General features: G+C 39.9%; 2 non-coding genes across 2 annotated transcripts; both read left to right on the forward strand.

Annotated features, from left to right (window-relative positions):
• Positions 1 to 4,988: 4,988 nt before the first annotated feature.
• Positions 4,989 to 6,909, forward strand: LOC143261523 (small subunit ribosomal RNA). The gene has a single exon (XR_013035625.1). It is a non-coding gene; the product is annotated as a small subunit ribosomal RNA (ribosomal RNA).
• Positions 6,910 to 8,239: 1,330 nt separating this feature from the next.
• LOC143261565 (5.8S ribosomal RNA) lies at positions 8,240 to 8,394 on the forward strand. Its single transcript, XR_013035653.1, has one exon. It is a non-coding gene; the product is annotated as a 5.8S ribosomal RNA (ribosomal RNA).
• Positions 8,395 to 9,479: the final 1,085 nt, after the last annotated feature.

Genomic DNA, 9,479 nt, shown 5'->3' on the forward strand with positions numbered 1-9,479 from the left:
TTCTTGCTTAACTAACGTTTTTACATAGGGATTAAGCATTTAGAACGAAATCTAATGTAGGAAAATGGTACTTTACTCTTGATCGGTACGTTGGGACTTAGAAAATATTCGGCCGTACGCGGCGCGTCTCGGCGCTTCGAACAGCTCCGGTGTCCCCATTATTTTCGATTTACGGCTAAAATAAATTTTTCTAATTTTTTTCAATAACATATTCTTGCTTAAATAACTTTTTTACATAGGGATTAAGCATTTAGAACGATACATTGTTTAAAATAATGGCACTTTACTCTTGACATTTTACGGTTTTTTCAATTTTCTGAAAAATCCTATCATTAGATTTTTTTAAAAATACGATATTCTTGCTTAACTAACGTTTCTACATAGGGATTAAGCATTTAGAACGAAATCTAATGTCAGAAAATGGCACTTTACTCTTGACATTTTTCGGTTTTTTCAATTTTCTGGAAAATCCTATCATTAGATTTTTTTAAAAATACGATATTCTTGCTTAACTAACGTTTTTACATAGGGATTAAGCATTTAGAACGAAATCTAATGTAGGAAAATGGTACTTTACTCTTGACCGGTACGTTGGGACTTTGAAAATATTCGGGCGTTCCAATCGCTCGTCTGTTGCATCATAGCGCGTCTCGGCGCAATCGACCGATTCGCTCGACCCATTATTTTCGATTTACGGCTAAAATAAATTTTTCTCGTTTTATTCAATAACATATTCTTGCTTAGATAACTTTTTTACATAGGGATTAAGCATTTAGAACGATATAATGTTTAAAATAAGGGCACTTTACTCTTGACATTTTACGGTTTTTTCAATTTTCTGAAAAATCCTATCATTAGATTTTTTTAAAAATACGATAATCTTGCATAACTAACGTTTCTACATAGGGATTAAGCATTTAGAACGAAATCTAATGTCAGAAAATGGCACTTTACTCTTGACATTTTTCGGTTTTTTCAATTTTCTGGAAAATCCTATCATTAGATTTTTTTAAAAATACGATATTCTTGCTTAACTAACGTTTTTACATAGGGATTAAGTATTTAGAACGAAATCTAATGTAGGAAAATGGTACTTTACTCTTGATCGGTACGTTGGGACTTTGAAAATATTCGGGCGTACGCGGCGCGCTCGGCGCTTCGAACAGCTCCGGTGTCCCCATTATTTTCGATTTACGGCTAAAATAAATTTTTCTAATTTTTTTCAATAACATATTCCTGCTAAAATAACTGTTTTACATAGGGATTAAGCATTTAGAACGATACATTGTTTAAAATAAGGGCACTTTACTCTTGATATTTTACGGTTTTTTCAATTTTCTGAAAAATCCTATCATTAGATTTTTTTAAAAATACGATATTCTTGCTTAACTAACGTTTCTACATAGGGATTAAGCATTTAGAACGAAATCTAATGTCAGAAAATGGCACTTTACTCTTGACATTTTTCGGTTTTTTCAATTTTCTGGGAAATCCTATCATTAGATTTTTTTAAAAATACGATATTCTTGCTTAACTAACGTTTTTACATAGGGATTAAGCATTTAGAACGAAATCTAATGTAGGAAAATGGTACTTTACTCTTGATCGGTACGTTGGGACTTTGAAAATATTCGGGCGTTCCAATCGCTCGTCTGTTGCATCATAGCGCGTCTCGGCGCAATCGACCGATTCGCTCGATCCATTATTTTCGATTTACGGCTAAAATAAATTTTTCTAATTTTTTTCAATAACATATTCCTGCTAAAATAACTTTTTTACATAGGGATTAAGCATTTAGAACGATACATTGTTTAAAATAAGGGCACTTTACTCTTGACATTTTACGGTTTTTTCAATTTTCTGAAAAATCCTATCATTAGATTTTTTTAAAAATACGATATTCTTGCTTAACTAACGTTTCTACATAGGGATTAAGCATTTAGAACGAAATCTAATGTCAGAAAATGGCACTTTACTCTTGACATTTTTCGGTTTTTTCAATTTTCTGGGAAATCCTATCATTAGATTTTTTTAAAAATACGATATTCTTGCTTAACTAACGTTTTTACATAGGGATTAAGCATTTAGAACGAAATCTAATGTAGGAAAATGGTACTTTACTCTTGATCGGTACGTTGGGACTTTGAAAATATTCGGGCGTTCCAATCGCTCGTCTGTTGCATCATAGCGCGTCTCGGCGCAATCGACCGATTCGCTCGATCCATTATTTTCGATTTACGGCTAAAATAAATTTTTCTCATTTTATTCAATAACATATTCTTGCTTAAATAACTTTTTTACATAGGGATTAAGCATTTAGAACGATACATTGTTTAAAATAAGGGCACTTTACTCTTGACATTTTACGGTTTTTTCAATTTTCTGAAAAATCCTATCATTAGATTTTTTTAAGAATACGATATTCTTGCTTAACTAACGTTTCTACATAGGGATTAAGCATTTAGAACGAAATCTAATGTCAGAAAATGGCACTTTACTCTTGACATTTTTCGGTTTTTTCAATTTTCTGGAAAATCCTATCATTAGATTTTTTTAAAAATACGATATTCTTGCTTAACTAACGTTTTTACATAGGGATTAAGTATTTAGAACGAAATCTAATGTAGGAAAATGGTACTTTACTCTTGATCGGTACGTTGGGACTTTGAAAATATTCGGGCGTACGCGGCGCGCTCGGCGCTTCGAACAGCTCCGGTGTCCCCATTATTTTCGATTTACGGCTAAAATAAATTTTTCTAATTTTTTTCAATAACATATTCCTGCTAAAATAACTTTTTTACATAGGGATTAAGCATTTAGAACGATACATTGTTTAAAATAAGGGCACTTTACTCTTGACATTTTACGGTTTTTTCAATTTTCTGAAAAATCCTATCATTAGATTTTTTTAAAAATACGATATTCTTGCTTAACTAACGTTTCTACATAGGGATTAAGCATTTAGAACGAAATCTAATGTCAGAAAATGGCACTTTACTCTTGACATTTTACGGTTTTTTCAATTTTCTGAAAAATCCTATCATTAGATTTTTTTAAAAATACGATATTCTTGCTTAACTAACGTTTCTACATAGGGATTAAGCATTTAGAACGAAATCTAATGTCAGAAAATGGCACTTTACTCTTGACATTTTTCGGTTTTTTCAATTTTCTGGGAAATCCTATCATTAGATTTTTTTAAAAATACGATATTCTTGCTTAACTAACGTTTTTACATAGGTATTAAGCATTTAGAACGAAATCTAATGTAGGAAAATGGTACTTTACTCTTGATCGGTACGTTGGGACTTTGAAAATATTCGGGCGTTCCAATCGCTCGTCTGTTGCATCATAGCGCGTCTCGGCGCAATCGACCGATTCGCTCGATCCATTATTTTCGATTTACGGCTAAAATAAATTTTTCTAATTTTTTTCAATTACATATTCTTGCTTAGATAACTTTTTTACATAGGGATTAAGCATTTAGAACGACATATTGTTTAAAATAATGGTACTTTACTCTTGTGATTTTTCGGTTTTTTTTGATTATTTGGAAAAATAAATTTTTGTAATTTTTTTAAATACGATATTCGTGATCAGTGAACGATTTCACATATGGATTAAGCATTTAGAATCGTGCGGAAGCGTTATTAAAAAAGTTTACTCGATGCGATGGGACTTTGAAAAGTTTGTGAAAATTTTCATATTGGGAAAAAATGTGTAATTTTTTGTCTAGTTTACGGTGGTGTAATTTATTTTAATGTTTACTATAAATTTTTTTTTCGTTCGTTCACGCGCTATGTTACAACAGCACGGCCGGGCGGTCTGTTGCCGCGGCGGTTTACACTCGTAAGCGCGCGTGCTATTCGGCCGGCGGCGCCGGCGTCCTTGCCGGCCGTTCGGTATCTATAAGAGATACACGGTCCGTGCGAGGCGGACGGAGCAGAGCGGGTTTTGGGCCAATTCTACGATCTCGGTCGAGAAGCTGTCTCAGAGCTCCTTCGGGGCTTCGGTCCTGACTGTTTCGTGCCGTTTACGTTACGGACTTTTCTCCACACAGCGTGGCCACGGGTCGGTGTCTTTGACCGAATGGCCCATATGTGGCAAGCCCTACGGGGTTGGTTACCCGTATGCACTTTGTATGTATACTCGTACTCACTGAGCAATCGACTCTTCTGTCCGAGCGATGGAAAAATTTTTTAAAATGCATCTGTAAGATTTGGAAGCAAATCGTACCAATTGAAAACTGTGGCTAAAATGAATAGCCCAGTGGAGAGAGAAAACTATCAAAAAACTGATTTTTTAAATCAAGAGGTGTCAGAAATCGAAATGCCTAGCGCGAGCGGAAGAACACGCTTTCTCGCCAGTCCAGCATGTGTCCTGTCCGTTCTTCCTCGGCTTGCCGATTTTGCCCAGATCAGAGGTTTCGTGCTTCCGGCGGTCAGAAGATCAGCGTGAGCGTACGCGCTTCCACGACTATGGCATCACCCATGTACTTTTTCCTTTGAATATATTTGAGTACATAAAAAATATTAAAACATATAGAGAGAACTGTGTCTTGGATCTTAAAAATTTGTCAATAGCGATGATATATTATTACTTAACTTGAAGTATTTGTACGTTTTAGCTGGGACGTACATTTATCTTACAAGATGTTAATAGCGAGACTCTTGAAGATAAAATTATCTTGTGATTTTATGAAGGCAAAGATAGAAACGTACGAAGCTGGCGTACGTAGAAAAATGTGATTTTACGATAGAACAAAAATATAATACGTACGTTTTTGGGCGTACGGTAAAATATCTGTATGGTAGAAAAATGAAAGAAATTGAGCGTTAAAGAAGATATGTTACAAGCGCGGAATGTGGCAAAACTTGTACATATTTGAAAGAGAAAAGTGGTGTGTCGACCTGACATATATATATGAAACAGGCGACGATGGAAAAGGATTTAAATTTTGTCCATTTTATATATACATATTGTATAGTTCCCTGGTTGATCCTGCCAGTAGTCATATGCTTGTCTCAAAGATTAAGCCATGCATGTCTCAGTACATGCCGTATTAAGGTGAAACCGCGAATGGCTCATTAAATCAGTTATGGTTTCTTAGATCGTACTAAAATTTACTTGGATAACTGTGGTAATTCTAGAGCTAATACATGCAAAACAGAGTTCCGACCAGAGATGGTAGGAACGCTTTTATTAGATCAAAACCAATCGGTGGCGGGTGTTTACACTCGTCCATCGTTTGCTTTGGTGACTCTGAATAACTTTGTGCTGATCGCATGGTCTTATAGCACCGGCGACGCATCTTTCAAATGTCTGCCTTATCAACTGTCGATGGTAGGTTCTGCGCCTACCATGGTTGTAACGGGTAACGGGGAATCAGGGTTCGATTCCGGAGAGGGAGCCTGAGAAACGGCTACCACATCCAAGGAAGGCAGCAGGCGCGCAAATTACCCACTCCCGGCACGGGGAGGTAGTGACGAAAAATAACGATACGGGACTCATCCGAGGCCCCGTAATCGGAATGAGTACACTTTAAATCCTTTAACGAGGATCCATTGGAGGGCAAGTCTGGTGCCAGCAGCCGCGGTAATTCCAGCTCCAATAGCGTATATTAAAGTTGTTGCGGTTAAAAAGCTCGTAGTTGAATCTGTGTGTCACAGTGTCGGTTCATCGCTCGCGGTGTTTAACTGGCATTATGTGGTACGTCCTACCGGTGGGCTTTGCTCTTCACGGGGCGGTCCAACTAATATCCCATCGCGGTGCTCTTCACTGAGTGTCGAGGTGGGCCGGTACGTTTACTTTGAACAAATTAGAGTGCTCAAAGCAGGCTACCTTCGCCTGAATACTGTGTGCATGGAATAATGGAATAGGACCTCGGTTCTATTTTGTTGGTTTTCGGAACCCCGAGGTAATGATTAATAGGGACAGATGGGGGCATTCGTATTGCGACGTTAGAGGTGAAATTCTTGGATCGTCGCAAGACGGACAGAAGCGAAAGCATTTGCCAAAAATGTTTTCATTAATCAAGAACGAAAGTTAGAGGTTCGAAGGCGATCAGATACCGCCCTAGTTCTAACCATAAACGATGCCAGCTAGCGATCCGCCGAAGTTCCTACGATGACTCGGCGGGCAGCTTCCGGGAAACCAAAGCTTTTGGGTTCCGGGGGAAGTATGGTTGCAAAGCTGAAACTTAAAGGAATTGACGGAAGGGCACCACCAGGAGTGGAGCCTGCGGCTTAATTTGACTCAACACGGGAAACCTCACCAGGCCCGGACACCGGAAGGATTGACAGATTGATAGCTCTTTCTTGATTCGGTGGGTGGTGGTGCATGGCCGTTCTTAGTTGGTGGAGCGATTTGTCTGGTTAATTCCGATAACGAACGAGACTCTAGCCTGCTAAATAGACGTAATTATGGTATCTCGAAGGCTCTCGGCTTCTGCCGGTGGGGTTTTTACTACCAACGTACAAACAAATCTTCTTAGAGGGACAGGCGGCTTCTAGCCGCACGAGATTGAGCAATAACAGGTCTGTGATGCCCTTAGATGTTCTGGGCCGCACGCGCGCTACACTGAAGGAATCAGCGTGTGTTCCCTGGCCGAAAGGCCCGGGTAACCCGCTGAACCTCCTTCGTGCTAGGGATTGGGGCTTGCAATTATTCCCCATGAACGAGGAATTCCCAGTAAGCGCGAGTCATAAGCTCGCGTTGATTACGTCCCTGCCCTTTGTACACACCGCCCGTCGCTACTACCGATTGAATGATTTAGTGAGGTCTTCGGACTGGTGCGCGGCAATGTTTCGGCATTGCCGATGATGCCGGGAAGATGACCAAACTTGATTATTTAGAGGAAGTAAAAGTCGTAACAAGGTTTCCGTAGGTGAACCTGCGGAAGGATCATTACAATGTTCCAATATATCTCAAAGAGAGAGGAGAGGAGGAGAGAAAATGAATTCGATTAGTTTGTGGATAAGAATTCATATAAAAAAAAAAGATATTGTTGAGCCCGCCAGATCATTCGTGCGTGATTTACACGGCCAGACGTGTGTACTACACGTATTAGGCCTTTGATCTGCGTTGCGTAGGCCACAACAAATCTTTCAAAGAGAGAGAGATATATGTGTTGTTGGGGTTTGTGATTATGAAGGTGCCCCAACGCACAAAAATATATAAAAATGTACAAAGTTGGGATGTGGTGTGGTGGAGAAGAGTTGGGCCCGACCAGATCATTCGTGCGTGATTTACACGGCAGACGTGTGTACTACACGTATTAGGCCTTTGATCTGCGTTGCGTAGGCCATCTTCCTTCCAAGACACACACGTGTTGGGGTTTGTGTGATTTTATGATAGTGCCTCAACACGGAAAAATAAGCGTACGAGAAGAGTTGGGCCCGACCAGATCATTCGTGCGTGATTTATACACGGCCAGACGCGTATTATATTACACGTATTAGGCCTTTGATCTGCGTTGCGTAGGCCATCTTCTCGATAGAGAGAAAGCCAATGTATTCTTTTTTCTTTCTTTACACACACACACACACAGTTGTAGTAGGACAGGGAGGGATGCGAGCGTGCTAATCACGCTTCCTCAAGTCTTCGCTGTGGTGTAAAAAAAAAAAAGAAAAAAAGGAATCGTTGGGAAAGTCCAAAGGACGAAAATATCGGGCAGTCTGAAGATAACTTAATGCTCGTTTACATTGGTATCAAGAGAGACCGGCTTGTGTAGCTCGTTTCAATGCTGTGTCGTTGTCATTGACACCCTACTCTGTTGCGCGCTAGTGGCAGCATGAGCGTGGGACGTATATATATATGACACCCAGCTAGAGCCGGCCGTGAGTCCGTCCGGTGTAAATAACGACGAAAGGAGAGAGAAACTTTTCGAATCCAGTATCGGGTTGATAATTGTCCAGTTTGAATATCCATATCCCCGTCGTTTTTGGAGGTGATATACTCTCTGTGTTTCTTCGATAGAAGGCTTTTCAATGTTCTATTCGCTCCGACCGTCGAACTTGCAAGAAAACAGTGGTTTTGGATTTGCTCGTACATATATATATGGTTTCGACGGAAATATCTCGTTCTTTAAGGGACAATTATGTCGTTGTACGACGACTCCCGAATCTCCTTCGCGCGCTGGTTGGAGCTCTTCGGGTATCGGCTTGTTCCGAAATATAACACAAAAATGTGGTGGATAGCAAATACACATTATATATATGAGAGAATAAAAGGGAAAAATTACCCTGAACGGTGGATCACTTGGCTCGTGGGTCGATGAAGAACGCAGCTAATTGCGCGTCAACGTGTGAACTGCAGGACACATGAACATCGACATTTCGAACGCACATTGCGGTCCACGGATACAATTCCTGGACCACGCCTGGCTGAGGGTCGTTTACGTACTTATAAACTGCTTGCGTTGATGGCACTTGTTGCCTATATACGTACGAGCGAATGATGGGCGCTTCGTCGGCGTTTGTCGCGGTCCTATGAATATTGAGAAATTTTACGTACGTCTAACAGTCTTCGAGAGAGATGGAAATCGTGTTCGAACTAGCGTGAGTGTGGAAGGCGGTGTCGTGTGTCGTATATGTTTTATATACGTCCGCCCGTCTGAAACACCGCTTCGAAGCGGTGACAAAATCTTTTTCGGGACGATTCGTATCCGTAGAACTATCGAGATTTCACTGGTACATTTTCAACGCGCTCCCGACGTCGCCTGAAATGAAACGAGATGGGTTTAACCCACGAAAGCGTACTACACGAGTCTGTCCTATGTGAAGACTGTGTACAGAGATCGAACGAACGCATGAAAGAAATTGAACGAAAGAACACATAACCCGCAAAAATATAGAGTAGAATTGTGACCGTTGCTTCGAATTTGAATTTATATGTATATATATATCATAGCCCCAGGGAGTGGAACCTATGAGTGTGGAAGGATGTCTCTTACCGTTATGTTGCCAGAGGAAAAAAAGTCTCTCTCTTCGTACGACACATTTGTGTACGAATTGTATCGATGGCTATATAGATCCGATGTTGCACATATTCTGAGTAAAGAACACCCCACCCGGGTTACCGTCCTAAAACTCTTCTATTGGTGTGGCTATGATGTGTGTGTCAACGCAATCGCGAGTCTGGTTCTACGGGAAAACCGTTTGTCGGTCGCCCCATATATCTTTTTGTTCTCTTCAAATGATCGAATAGCGAAACCGCACGAGATCAATCGGTCGTCTAGTCCCCGAAAGTACTTTTCGGACGGACGTTAAAGTTATACCGATTGTAATCGTCTTGCGAGTGTTTCGAAGATCTATATTTGGAGAGGATATCGAATTTTATAAAAGATATATTGGTGAGGCGCGATAAACGGTTTTTTTTTTGCTTTAAGGGTTTTTTGTGTTTTTTTTATTTTTTTTTTTTTTTTGTGTTGCTCTGTACACGTTTCGCAAAATGCTTTCGGGGGGGGAAGCTCTGAAAAA

Source organism: Megalopta genalis, unplaced genomic scaffold (genome assembly GCF_051020955.1).
Source record: "Megalopta genalis isolate 19385.01 unplaced genomic scaffold, iyMegGena1_principal scaffold0055, whole genome shotgun sequence".
NCBI lineage: Eukaryota > Metazoa > Arthropoda > Insecta > Hymenoptera > Halictidae > Megalopta > Megalopta genalis.